This window comes from Anomaloglossus baeobatrachus, chromosome 1 (assembly GCF_048569485.1).
Source record: "Anomaloglossus baeobatrachus isolate aAnoBae1 chromosome 1, aAnoBae1.hap1, whole genome shotgun sequence".
NCBI classification, from domain to species: Eukaryota; Metazoa; Chordata; class Amphibia; order Anura; family Aromobatidae; genus Anomaloglossus; species Anomaloglossus baeobatrachus.
Window position 1 is genome coordinate 594,345,991 of NC_134353.1, and position 14,411 is coordinate 594,360,401.

The 14,411-nt window shown below is 47.3% G+C and overlaps 1 protein-coding gene across 3 annotated transcripts in view; it reads right to left on the reverse strand.

Moving 5' to 3' along the window:
• The window catches only part of NMRK1 (nicotinamide riboside kinase 1), a 59,331-nt gene extending 50,382 nt beyond the window's left edge, over nucleotides 1-8,949 (reverse strand). For 2 of the 3 annotated variants that reach the window (XM_075340235.1, XM_075340214.1), the window contains exons 1-2: nucleotides 8,887-8,949; nucleotides 3,978-4,085 (exon numbers count right to left, since the gene is read on the reverse strand). The gene's annotated coding sequence lies outside the window, so the exon portion shown is untranslated. The remainder of the gene's footprint in view (nucleotides 1-3,977; nucleotides 4,086-8,886) is intronic. The other variant, XM_075340225.1, reaches the window with a different exon arrangement.
• Nucleotides 8,950-14,411: the final 5,462 nt, after the last annotated feature.

Consider the following 14,411-nt stretch of genomic DNA (forward strand, 5'->3'; position numbering starts at 1 on the left):
GAAAATTGTAGATTCACATTGAAGGCATCAAAACTGTGAACTAACACATGTGGAATGAAATACTTAACAAAAAAGTGTGAAACAACTGACAATATGTCTTATATTCTAGGTTCTTCAAAGTAGCCACCTTTTGCTTTGATTACTGCTTTGCACACTCTTGGCATTCTCTTGATGAGCTTCAAGAGGTAGTCACCGGAAATGATCTTCCAACAGTCTCGAAGGAGTTCCCAGAGATGCTTACCACATGTTGGCTCTTTTGCCTTCACTCTGCGGTCCAGCTCCCCCCAAACCATCTCTATTGGGTTCAGGTCTGGTGACTGTGGAGGCCAGGTCATCTAGCGTAGCACCCCATCACTCTCCTTCTTAGTCAAATAACCCTTACACAGCCTGGAGATGTGTTTGGGGTCATTGTCCTGTTGAAAAATAAATGATGGTCCACCAAAATGCAAACCGGATGGAATAGCATGCCGCTGCAAGATGCTGTGGTAGCCATGCTGGTTCAGTATGCCTTCAATTTTGAATAAATTCCCAACAGTGTCACCAGCAAAGCACCCCTACACCATCACACCTCCTCCTCCATGCTTCACGGTGGGAACCAGGTATGTAGAGTCCATTCGTTCACCTTTTCTGCATCACACAAAGACACGATGGTTGGATCCAAACATCTCAAATTTGGACTCATCAGACCAAAGCACAGATTTCCACTGGTCTAATGTCCATTCTTTGTGTTCTTTAGCCCAAACTAGTCTCTTCTGCTTGTTGCCTGTTCTTAGCAGTGGTTTCCTAGCAGCTATTTTACCATGAAGGCCTACTGCACAAAGTCTCCTCTTAACAGTTGTTCTAGAGATGTGTCTGCTGCTAGAACTCTGTGTGGCATTGACTTGGTCTTTAATCTGAGTTTCTGTTAACCTGCAATTTCTGAAGCTGGTGACTCGGATAAACTTATCCTCTGCAGCAGAGGTGACTCTTGGTCTTCCTTTCCTGTGGTGGTCCTTATGTGAGCCAGTTTGTTTGTAGCGTTTGATGGTTTTTGCCACTGCACGTGAGGATACTTTCAAAGTTTTCCCAATTTTTCGGACTGACTGACCTTCATTTCTTAAAGTAATGATGGCCACTCGTTTTTCTTTACTTAGCTGCTTTTTTCTTGCCATAATACAAATTCTAACAGTCTATTCAGTAGCACTATCAGCTGTGTATCCAACAGACTTCTGCACAACACAACTGATGGTCCCAACCCCATTTATAAGGCAAGAAATCCCACTTATTAAACCTGACAGGGCACATCTGTGAAGGGAAAACCATTTCCGGTGACTACCTCTTGAAGCTCATCAACAGAATGCCAAGAGCGTACAAAGCAGTAAGCAAAGCAAAAGGTGGCTACTTTGAAGAACCTAGAATACAAGACATATTTTCAGTTGTTTCACACTTTTTTGTTAAGTATTTCATTCCACATGTGTTAATTCATAGTTTTGATGCCTTCAATGTGAATCTACAATTTTCAGAGTCATGAAAATAAAGAAAACTCTTTGAATGAGAAGGTGTGTCCAAACTTCTGGTCTGTACTAATATATATATTATATATATATATACACACACACACACACACACACACACACACACACACACTACTGTGCAAACATTTTGAGGGGTGAATATGCAAGGTAAGAATACTTTGAAAAATGGAAGCGTTAATAGCTTATTTTGTTATCAATTAATGAAATAGAAAGTGAGTGAACAAAAGAGAAATCTAATCACATCAATATTTACGATGGCTAGGCTTTGCATTCAAAACATCAAGTTTAATTTTTTTTTGTAGGATTATAATTTAGGTGCATGAGTAACCAATTATGCTAAAAAGGTGAAGACGATCATCACTTTTACACATAGTGTGATGCTGCGTCACCTCTCACGGACAAGCCGTGAGGCGGGAAGTCAAGGAGTCCGAGGTAAAGTCAGAAGAATACGTAAAAGACAAGGGATAAGACAAAATTGATAGTCAAAAGCCAAGACTGAGGTAAAATAATAGGTCAGAGTGCGTTAAAGACAAAAGGGGCAATCCAAGAGAGTAGTCAAAAGGCAATTCCTAGGTCAGGTCAGCAAAGTATCAGAACAGCAGATAAGACTAATGCGGGCTTCACACGGTACGATCTATCGTGCGATTGCACGAGCGATCGTACCCGCCCCTGTCGTTTGTGCGTCACGGGCAATTAGTTGCCCGTGGCGCACAAAGTCGTTAAACCCCCGTCACACGTACTTACCTGCTGAGCGACTTCTCTGTGGACGGTGAACATCCACTTCCTGAAGGGGGTGGGACGTTCGGCATCACAGCGACGTCACACAGCGGCCAGCCAATAGAAGCGGAGGGGCGGAGATGAGCGGGACGTAAACATCCCGTCCACCTCCTTCCTTCAGCATTGCCGGCAGGAGCCGCGGGACGCAGGTAAGCTGTGTTCATCGTTCCCGGGGTGTCACATGGAGCGATGTGTGCTGCCTCGGGTACGATGAACAACCGGCGCCATTAAAAATAGAAAATTTAAAAAAAATAAGCAACGAGTACACAACTCACGATTTGTGAGCGATTCTGTGTCGCTCGGAGGTGTCACACGAAAACGACATCGCAAGCGATGCCGGATGTGCGTCACGAAAACCGTGACCCCCGACGAAGCCTCGCGCGATAGCTCGTCTTGTGTGACGCCCGCATTACACACTTCACAGAGTTTTTTCTTAACAGGTGACAATCGGAAGAAACCCAGCAGACTTGGCTAACCTGGGCAGCTGGGCTGTCACTCACAATATTGGCAGTTCAATACACCCCGGCTGAACTGTGATTAACAAAAGAGACAGCCCAGAACACCCCTAATTCAATAGGATGGGTGAGCTGTCACTCAATTCAACTCTAGGACTCTGAGTAGGGAATTTGTGACATGTAGGTTGAAACATTGTCATTAACTGAAGCCAAAATAGCTGTGTAAGAAGCTTAAAACAGAAAGGAACAGCCAAACCTTTCTACCAAATTAAGGTTGTGGGAGACATTTCATGTAACAGGTCATACACTATTGCAAGACAGAGAAAAGCAACAAAACACAGGGTAATTATATTGCATCAGCAAGATCTCTCCTAGGTAGAGATTTCAAAGAAGACTGGGGTGTCAAAACGTGCTGCTCAAGCTCTTTTGAAGAACCACTAAGAGATGCGCAACTTTGAAGATCGTAGATACAGTGGTTGGCCAAGGAAATTTAGTGTAGTAGATGAAAGACCGATCACAATTAGTCTTCTTTGAAAATGGAAGATGTCCAGCAGTGCCATCAGCTGAGGACAGACAGCAACAAGTAGGACCCAGCTACACCAATCTACTGTTTGGAGAAATGGTCTTAATAGAAGAATTGCAACCAAACACATAATATCGATTTAAAAAGAAAGCCAAGTGGCTCAACTATACATGAAAACATAGACACTTGGGTACAAAAGTAGCAGCAAATGAACTGGACTAATTATTCTAAATGTTGAATATCTGGCTGTAACAGAAGGTAGATTGTCACTAAAGGATTGAAGAGTGTCATAATGAGTGTGTAAACGCAACAGTGAAGCATGGTGGAGGTTATTTGCAAATTTGGAGCTGTATTTCAGAGATGCACGATCTATCAAAATATCAAATCAATTAATCTGATCGGCATACAGTGTGACGGCACTAAAATTCTAAACGCAAAAATTACGATTTTTTTTTTTGGTCGCCGCAAACTGTAATAACAGGCGATCAGCATGTAGGAACTGCGCAAAAATGGTACCATTAAAAAATGTCAGCTTGAGGCGCAAAAAATAAGCCGTCACTGAGCCCCATATCCTGAAAAATGAGAATGCTTCGGTCGCAGAAAATGGCGCAAAGTGTGCCACTTTTTTGGGACAAACTTCTGAACTTTTTTAACCCTTTAGATAAAAGTAAACCTATACATTGTTGGTATATACGAACTGGTACCGACCTGAGTAGTAATGGGCGAACCCGAACTGTAAAGTTACATAGTGTTTGTGCATACGATCCCAAACACGAGCTTTCCTGGGAAGCTCGTGTTAGAGTTCGGGTCCAGGGGCTGTAAAAAAAAAAAAAAAAAAAAGCACATTATTAAAAACCATTATGATTATACTTACAGGTCCCGCGAAGCGTCCTGAAGACTCTGTCACCCGGCTGCTTTTGCTTCCGCATCCGATCATTGCTGTGCCCCCCGATAAGCACCACTGACTAAATGACCTTCCATGATGTCATAGCCATGTGACCAGTCTGGAGTGAATGTTGTACAGACATTGGCTTACAGACTGGTTACATGGCTGTGATGTCATTGAAGTTCCTGTTAACTGACCTTAGACTGTCACTGTGCGAGTGTCGCATCAGCATCACCCAGCACTGACAGGAGCGATCAGCTGCATGTATTTACATGCAGCTGAGGTGCTCGTGTCCGGAGAGTGTCAGTCCGTGCTGGGTGATGCCGATGCGAGACTGTACGAGTCATACGCAAGTGGAACTCCAGCCTCAGTGTTAGCCTGCTTTTTTCACTCTGTAAAGACGCTGTCTGTACAGAGTGATGAAACAGAGCTAAGATGGCTCTCTCTGCTTCTCACTCTGTATAGACACTTGCCTGTGCAGAGTGATGAAGCAGAGCTGACATGGCTCTCTCTGCTTCTCACTCTGTATAGATGCAGAGCTGACAATGCTCTACCAGTGGACTACTTCGGACTAAGGAATTTTTATAATAAAGATAGAGTCTCTAAATGTTTTTTTGTTTTATTTTTAATTAAAAAAAATAAATTTCTGTGTAGTGTTTTTTTTATTTACTGTTTACTAGAAATTCATGGTGCTGGGGAAGCAGGACACATGCGTTTACGTTGTAGTGCAATATGCAGTGTAAACGCATGAAATTACGCTACGTGTGTGACGCCCCTGGACTATCAGGTCGTCACAGGGTACTGCACGCTCTTTCCCTTTAGTGCAATATTCAAATCCCTCATGGTTCCGGTTCCCCATCTTACAGTGCTGCCTCCAACAGCAAATCAAATCCTGGGAACACCCTGCACTACACCCCCCAGTGGGCGGCTTAAGCGGAATAGGGTCGCACACCTAAGGGTCAGGAAGGGAAGGTCGGTAGAGTGTCAGTGAAGAAGAGTGGAGTAGAGCAAAGTGGAGTGAAGTGGAAGAAGCAGGGAGCGGTGGCTCCCAAGAGTAGCTGTCTAGGTTGCAGGCGGTGGTCTGGACCTAGAGGAGTCGGACCCCCGGTTGCAGGGGATTGAGGCAAGGTGCCTGGACCTGTTAAAGTGGGTGGTTGGCAGCCTGGTTCTATCACCGGTCCGGGACCGAAGGCACACGAAACCTAGGTCGGGGAGAAGTGTGGCGCCCCTGACGTGGTAAGGCACCACTGAGTACTGCACCCATGCTGGGTCAGTACAAACAGGTAATCCCAAAGGCTAAATAGGGTGTGAACACACAGGCACCCTTTGACCAGAACACACATACACATTAGAGGCGACCCCTGAGCAGACCCAGGAGGGGGCGGAGCCTCCACATCTCAGTTAGTGTGGTGCTGTAGTGAAGCTGGGAAGAGGAGTTGTGCAGTGGCAGTAATAGGAGAAGGTGTGGAGCAGCCGAGTCTGAAGTGTAGGGCTGAAGAGCAGAACACTGCCAGACCCTGCACCTGTAGTGGCTGCTGGCGGGGGAGAACATTACCACCAAGTCAGACTGAAAGACACCCGAAGAAAGAGAGCAGTAAGAAGTTGAGTAAGAGGACTCCTGGTAATGAATGCACACACAGGGTACATGTCCCTAGAGCCAGACATCCATTTAGTGGTCTGCTAAATCCTGTAGGCGGTGGGACTAGAGATTCCACGCCAACCAACAAAGAACCCGAGCATCAACAGCAACGAGGGGGCCCTTAAGGAGGATCGAGCCTGGAGCCATCTTATTCTTGGTCCACGCTGTCAGCAAACGGGTCAGAAAGATGTGAAAAGGCAGCAGCAACTTCCCTGGATGCATCCCACGGTACTTTAAGTCAGGGGTGGTCCGAAACAAAGGTGCTAGGAAGGCGAGTCAGCAGTCATCCCTAAATCAGCCTGAAGGATACCTGGTTCCACCTGGTTCATTATGGCATCGCCCGGGTTACTTCACTCTACCAGCAAAAAGTGAGTAAAAACCCTGAAAGACATCTCTGGACTGTGTGTGAGTTCTTCTGCGACCTGTGGTACTACGCACATACACCCGAGCCCCTGGGGCCAGCCTCACTCTCGGGAGACCACACCATCTAACTGCAATTACCATCAGCCCCAGACGCTCGCTAAACTGCAGTGGCGGTCCCCTATCACCCTGACCGCAAAACCGAGAGTGGCGTCACGATTCCTATTGAAGTTAACCTGACATATCTGTGGCCAGAAGGGTCCCTACAGAGAAGTCCCCACAGTGTCCCGCAGGTGACCGCTGCAGCGCTGTGGTGGGCGACTCAGAAGCTTCAGGCCAGCCGGCAATTAACCTGCGGAGAGCGGAGCCTTTATGGACTGTTCCCACTTGCTCAAGAATCGGGGCACTGGTGCAGTGAGGGGGATAGGGCCTTCCATATAAGCAGCCCACTGAAATCCCAAGCGTGAGCCCTGAGAGCAGACTCCCACACTTAGCCACAGTGGGGAGCAGGGCCTGGGAAGTTCCAGACTACCGGGCCACTACAGTGAATCTAAACTTTGTGCCAGGAGGCAGGTCACGGATCAGGCAGCACTGCAGGGGACGGGACCCGGACGAGCTCCCCTTGAGAGGCAGCGGCACCCAGACTTGGTTTACCCGGTTGTCAGCGTCTGCTAAGGCTGCGTTCACACATCCGGTTTTAGCTGAGCGGCACAATCCGGCTCTTTGCAGAAAAAAACGCAACCGTTTTTTTTTGCCGCCGGTTGCATTTTTTCCGCATAGACTTTCATTAGTGCCGGATTGTGCCGCATGGTTTTTGCCGGATGCGGCATATTTAGCCCATGCGGCGGTCGGATGGAACGTTGCCTGGCACGTTTTTTGGTCCGGCGAAAAAAACCGCATCGCGCCGCATCCGGCAGATGCGGCGCTTTTTCCAATGCATGCCTATGGACGCCGGATGCGGCGCGATGCGGCAAAAAAACCCATCCGGCCGCCGCATGCGGTTTTTTGCACTGCGCATGCTCAGTAGCATGCCGCAACTGGCAAAAACTGGACGGGCCGCATGTAAAAACTTATGCAAAGGATGCGTTTTTTTCGCCGCATCCGTTGCATAGGTTTTAGAGCCGGATTTAGCCGCACTGCAAAAACCGGATGTGTGAAAACAGCCTTACTGGCTGAGTGACTACCTGAGTGATCTCCCTGTCAGGGCACCCAGTATCATCTTCCAGAGCCCCGAGGCATACTCCTACCCGTGGAGAGTAATGACACCTTGCTGCCCCATTCCATCACCCCTGGTGCTCCCAACGGGTGGCGTCATGAACTATAATCCCCCTGTAAATATCCCCTTTTACTTTAGAGTGTGGCCCCTAAGCCCCCGGGTACAGAGACCCTCGAGCCACGAACGGACATTGCCCATGGATCCGAGCGGTTCGATTTGCTGCTGGGGCGGCACATGTGCGCACATAGCCTTAGGTTGTTCAGATTTTGGCTTTGTGGCGGGTACACAGAGTCCTTGAGGCCTAAAACACACTTCCGCAAAAAAAAGTACGTGTCTTACGGTCTGTTTTTCGGGTCCGTGTTACGTTTTTTTAGTGGCATTTCTCCGGTACATATGGCATCCGTGTGATGGCATATGCGAGCTGTGTGTGCGTGTGGAATGTCCGTATTGACATAAAATACGTACGTGTGCTGTCCGTTTTTAAAGGCCCGCATTCTTACCCAATTAACGATTTTAATCATTCATCATGAGATCCTGGTGTTTTTGTTTGCCATCAATTGACCTGATAGATTGGAAACAAGTGTTGCAGATTTTGTGATGAAAAATGGACACGGACGATACGTGCTAAACACGGACATACTCCGTGTGCGGTCCGTGCAGGCACGGACCCATAGACTAAAGCGGGTCCGTGCCTGCGTGCTGCCGGCCAAAAACGGACATGTCGTCCGTGTAGAAAAGCGCACACACGTACTTACCACATGGACACACGTTCCATGTGATTTTACGTGTGTGTGCCATCTACCATTGAATAACATGGGTCTCCGTGTGTACGTGTCTCCGGTACGTGCAAATACGTACCGCACACGTACAAAAAAAACGGATGTGTGTTGCGGGTCTGATGTAGCCTCACAGAAAGAAGTTGTGGGGTTTTAGATCTGGCAATCATGGAGCCCAACGCAACATTGGTGAACAAAGTGACAACAATGACACTCACTTACAACATTTGTAATGTATATATATATATATATATATATATAAAACTTGGATGGATATTGTGTTTTTTAATATGTTTATGTTATGTGCTCACTGTTATGAGCACGGTGCCAATAACTTTGGACCATTTGTTTGAATCAGTCTGTATATCAGTTATAAAACAGATTGATCTGGGTCAGTCTACAACATGGGGTTATAGGCTTTCCCCACTGAATTCATGTGGGGAGGATATAAAGCTGCTGTACTATCTGCATGGTGTGCTGCTGTACTATCTACAGAGGAGCCAGCTACATAGTTCTGCCTCGTGTCACGTGCCTTCTTCCTGCACTATTCCTATGTCTTGTGTAGAAGGCTGGACCTGAGCAGTCTCGTAAGCTTTATCAACCACTGAGGACTCTCAGTTCTGATTGTTTTTAGATTACGAGACAGATGCATATTATATAGGACGTTTAACGTTCACCTCTGGATGCAAGTGAAAGGTCTGCATATAGCTACTATAGAGAATGGGGCATGCTGCCTTTACCTTGTGCACGGTCATGGAGAGTGCTCAGCTCACTGCTCAGTGGAGTGGGCAGGACGAGCTCACATGGCCGCTGTAGTCACAGATCATGTGCTGTTATACAACTGATGGGTGGAGATTCACTACAGAATGGAAATAATATGGCCCTGTGAATAGGAAAAGGGAAGGTAGCTGCCACAGTCAGTACATGCCCTGACGTGTACAGGGGACAATGGATGAGGCTGAGGTTATATCAGGCAATCACCAACTCCGATATACTAATATTATCAGCATCTTCTTATTAGATGTGGAGCTCTTCCAATATTCATGGCCACGTCTGGATTAGAGATGATACAAGATTTATTTCATACACTGTTTATTTGTGGCATTCTATTTTTTCATTTGCTTGTGGCAATGCAACACCTAGATGAAGCATCAAAATGCCACACAGGTCACCATGCAAACCTAAACTAAATATTCCCGCTGACGGTCAATTAAGGCTGCTTTCACACATTTGTTTTTTGCGGTGCGGCTCAATAACCTATGCAACGGATGCGGCGAAAAAAACAGATCCATTGAGGCTACTTTCACACATCCGGTTTGAGCCCTGCGGCTCAATCCGGCTGTGAAAACTATGCAACGGATGCGGCGAAAACACCGCATCCGTTGCATAAGTTTTTACATGCGGCCCGCCCGGTTTTTTCCGGTTGCGGCATGCTACTGAGCATGCGCAGTGGAAAAAACCGTATACGCCGACCGGATGCGGTTTTTTCCGCATCGCGCCGCATCCGGCCTCCATAGGTATGCATTGAAAAATGCGCCGCAGCGGCCGGATGCGGCGCGATGCGGTGTTTTTTGCCGGAGCAAAAAACGTTGCAGGGGACGTTCGATCCGGCCGCCGCATCGGCTAAATCTGCCGCATGCGGCCAAAACCGGACCGAACGCAAGCCCCTGCGGCACAATACGGCACTAATGTAAGTCTATGCAAAAAAAAACCGCCACCGGCGTTACAAAAGCCGGTGGCGGTTTTTCTGCGAAACGCCGTATTGTGCCGCAGAGCAAAAATCCGGATGTGTGAAAGCACCCTGAATAAGTTTTTCCATGCAGCCCGTCCGTTTTTTGACGGATGCTGCTTGATACTGAGCATGCGCTGTGCAAAAAAACGCATCCGGCGGCCGGATGCGGTTTTTGCCGCAGGACACCGCATCCGGCGTCCATAGGCTTGCATTGTAAATCGCGCCGGATCCGTCGCGATGCGTTTTTTTCGCCGCACAAATAACCGTGCCAGGCAACGTTCCAGCCGCCGCATGGGCTCAATATGCCGCATGTGGCAAAAAACGGACGCAAGGCCATGTGGCACAATACAGCGCTAATGTAAGTCTATGCGTAAAAAAGGCAACCGGCGGCAAAAAAAACGGTTGCATTTTTTCTGCAAAGTGCCGTATTTTGCCTCTCAGCAAAAACCGGATGTGTGAAAGCAGCGTAAGGGTATGTGCGCACTAGGCGTTTTTTTCACGCTGCGTTTTTATGTGCGTTTTTGTCTAAAAAACGCACCCGCGGCTAAAAAACGCGGCAAAAACGCATGCGTTTTTGCCGCGATTTGGTGCGTTTTTTGCTGCGTTTTTGCTCACTGCGTTTTTAATCAGTGCACAATGCCATTAAAGATTGTTGATGAAAAAAAAAAAAAAAAAAAGGTCTGATGTCATTTCCTTCTTCAAAATGTTCATTGTATGCAGGAGAGCAGACAGCTGCAGAACTAGTGTATGCAGGAGAGCAGACAGCAGCTGCAGAACTACAAGGCTCAGCATCCTCCATTCACTAGTGTATGGAGGAGAGCAGACAGGAGCTGCAGAACTACAAGTCTCAGCATCCTCCATTCACTAGTGTATGCAGGAGAGCAGACAGCAGCTGCAGAACTACAAGTCTCAGCATCCTCCATTCACTAGTGTATGCAGGAGAGCAGACAGCAGCTGCAGAACTACAAGTCTCAGCATCCTCCATTCACTAGTGTATGCAGGAGAGCAGACAGCAGCTGCAGAACTACAAGTCTCAGCATCCTCCATCCAGGACTGTATGCAGTTTTTTGCCCAAAAAGAAAAAAAAAATGACGTAGGCTTCGCCATATTTTTGTATGCTAGCCGGGTACAGCAGGCAGGTACGGGCTGCCCCCAACCCCCAGCTGCCTATTTGTACCCGGCTGGGAACCAAAAATATAGAGAAGCCCTTTTTTTTTAATTATTTCATGAAATAATTAAAAAAAAAAATGACGTGGGCTTCGCCTAATTTTTGAGTCCAGCCGGGTACAACTAGGCAGCTGGGGATTGGAATCCACAGTGCAGGGTGCCCATGCTTTCTGGGCACCCCCACTGCGAATTGCAGTCCGCAGCCACCCCAGAAAATGGCGCTTTCATAGAAGCGCCATCTTCTGGCGCTGTATCCAACTCTTCCAGCTGCCCTGAAGCCGGGTGGCTAGCTAGGTAATAATGGAGTTAGGGCTAGCTGTATAGCTGGCCCTAAGCCCGAAATTCATGGTGTCACGCCAATATTAGACATGGCCACCATGAATTTCTAGTAATGATAAAAAAAAAACACAACACAGAGAAAAATATTTTTATTAGAAATAAAACACAACACAATTAGTGACTCCATCTTTATTGAAATAAACCCCCCTCCGCAGTAATCCTGGGTCAGGGTCCCGCGCCGTCCAATCAGGATCCAATATCATCTGATCGGTTTGCTGGAAGGCAAAGCGATCAGATGATGTGTCAGGATCAAGTGCCTGAATCCCATCACACATCAGCTGATTGTATAAAAGCCGATTATACAATCAGCTGATGCATCAGTAGAAAAAAAAAAAAAAAAAAAATACTCACTTATGTGCTGTGGTGATTACCGGCAGCTCCTGGAGCGATCGATTGGACAGGAGTCTGATCCTATACGATCGCTGCCGGAGCTGCCGGTAATCAGCTGATGAAGTCCCCTGACGGCAGGATCAGCTGATAGCCGGCCGGGCGCGAAAAAGCCGGCGACACCGCGATCAGCTGATGCGTCAGGTGACTGCATCAGGTGATCCACAGCCAGGTCCTGCAAGCAAGGTCCTGCCCCGGGGAGACTGCACACAGCCAGAGCGGCGGGACCGGGAGGAGCTGGGAGCGGGCATGGCACCGGGACCCTGCGGACAGGTGAGTATATGACATTTTTTTTTTTCTACTGTTCACTTTGGTTTTCGTTGCTGCCTCCACCTCCCGCCCAGACATGGTGCCGCACGGAGCTGACATGCACAGGACGGGAGGTGGAGGCAGCGGTGACGGTACCGGGAGGATTCATGCTTCTGTGTTTACCAACAGAAGGAATCCTCTTCCTGTACACGTCACTGTAGTACCCACCCCTTGCGTTTATAGCTGCGTTTTTAGTCATAGAAACGCGGCTATATGCGTTATTCATTGCGTTTTTAACATCTCATTGAATTCAATGAGTGAAAAACGCAGTGGAAAACGCAGAAATAATTGACATGCTGCGTTTTTGTGGTCACCACAAAAACGCAGCTAAAAAAAAAACGCTGTGTGAGGACAGCACTTCTGAAAACCCATTGACATTGCTGGGGAAGCAATGTCACTGCGTTTTCAGCACAAAAACGCGGTAAAAAACGCCGCTAAAAACGCGGCAAAAACGCCTAGTGCGCACATAGCCAATGGCTGCTTTCACACATCCGGCTTGAGCTCTGCAGCTCAATCCGGCTGTGCAAGCTATGCAACGGATGCGGTGAACACAACGCATCCTTTGCATACGTTTTTCCTCTGCGGCCAGTCCGGTTTTTGCCGCTTGCGGCATGCTACTGAGCATGCGCACTGGCAAAAACCGCATGCGGCGGCCGGATGCGGTTATTGCCGCATCACGCCGCATCCGGCCGCCATAAGCATGCATTGAAAAATGCGCCGCATCGGCCGAATGCGGCGCGATGCGTTTTTTTTTTGCCGCACGAAAAAACGTGCCAGGCAACGTTCCATCCGGCCGCCGCATCGGCTAAATCTGCCGTATGCGGCAAAAAACGGATGGAACGCAAGGCCTTGCGGCACAATGCGGCACTAATTAAAGTCTATGCAGAAAAAACGCAACCGGCAGCAAAAAAAAATGGTTGCGATTTTCCTGCAAAGCGCCGGATTGTACCGCATTGCAGAAACCGGAGGTGTGAAAGCAGCCTAACTGCAGATTTTCATGATTTTAAAACATCTCCATCTCCTACTGTAATACAGTGACCTTTCAATCTGAAGAGAAAACCTGCTGAATAAACAATCCATGTGAAGGTTATGTACCCTTAAAGTGCGTGTACACAGAACGTTTTTATGGCATTTTTTTATGCGTTTTGTTAGAGCAGTTTTGTCACAAAACTGCAAGCAAATTCTGATGCCTGCAAAGTCAATGAGAAACCTGAAGTCTCATGCACACTTTGAGGGTTTTTTTCCCTTGCAGATTTGGTGCAGAAAATAATCTGCAGTATGTCAATTCTTTCAGCGTTTTTGCAGTGTTTTTCACCATTGAAAGTAATAAAAACGTATGGAAAAAAAGACAAAAACACAAAAAAATGCGCTTTATTGAGCTGCATTTTTTCCTGCTAAGATATGCAAACATTTCTGCACCCAAATACGCAATGTGCGTCCATAGCCTTAGGCTGGAATCATGCATGCTGGTTTTCGAGCAGTTTTTTAAGTCAAAGTGAGTGTCTGTTCACACTAAGGCTGCTTTCACACAACCGGTTTTTGCAGTGCTGCTCAATCCGGCTCAAAAACCTATGCAACGGATGCGGCGAAAAAAACGGATCCGTTGCATAAGTTTTTCCTGGGGCCCGTCCATTTTTTGACTGATGCGGCTTGATACTGAGCATGCGCAGTGCAAAAAAACGCATCCGGCGGCTGGATGCGGTTTTTGCCGCAGGATGCCGCATCCGGCGTCCATAGACCTGCATTGTAAATCGCGCCAGTTCCGTCGTGATGCGTTTTTTTCGCCACACAAAAAAGTGCCAGGCAACGTTCCATCCGGCCGCCACATGGGTTATACAGTCAGGGCCAGAAATATTTGGACAGTGACACAAGTTTTGTTATTTTAGCTGTTTACAAAAACATGTTCAGAAATACAATTATATATATAATATGGGCTGAAAGTGCACACTCCCAGCTGCAATATGAGAGTTTTCACATCCAAATCGGAGAAAGGGTTTAGGAATCATAGCTCTGTAATGCATAGCCTCCTCTTTTTCAAGGGACCAAAAGTAATTGGACAAGGGACTCTAAGGGCTGCAATTAACTCTGAAGGCGTCTCCCTCGTTAACCTGTAATCAATGAAGTAGTTAAAAGGTCTGGGGTTGATTACAGGTGTGTGGTTTTGCATTTGGAAGCTGTTGCTGTGACCAGACAACATGCGGTCTAAGGAACTCTCAATTGAGGTGAAGCAGAACATCCTGAGGCTGAAAAAAAGAAAAAATCCATCAGAGAGATAGCAGACATGCTTGGAGTAGCAAAATCAACAGTCGGGTACATTCTGAGAAAAAAGGA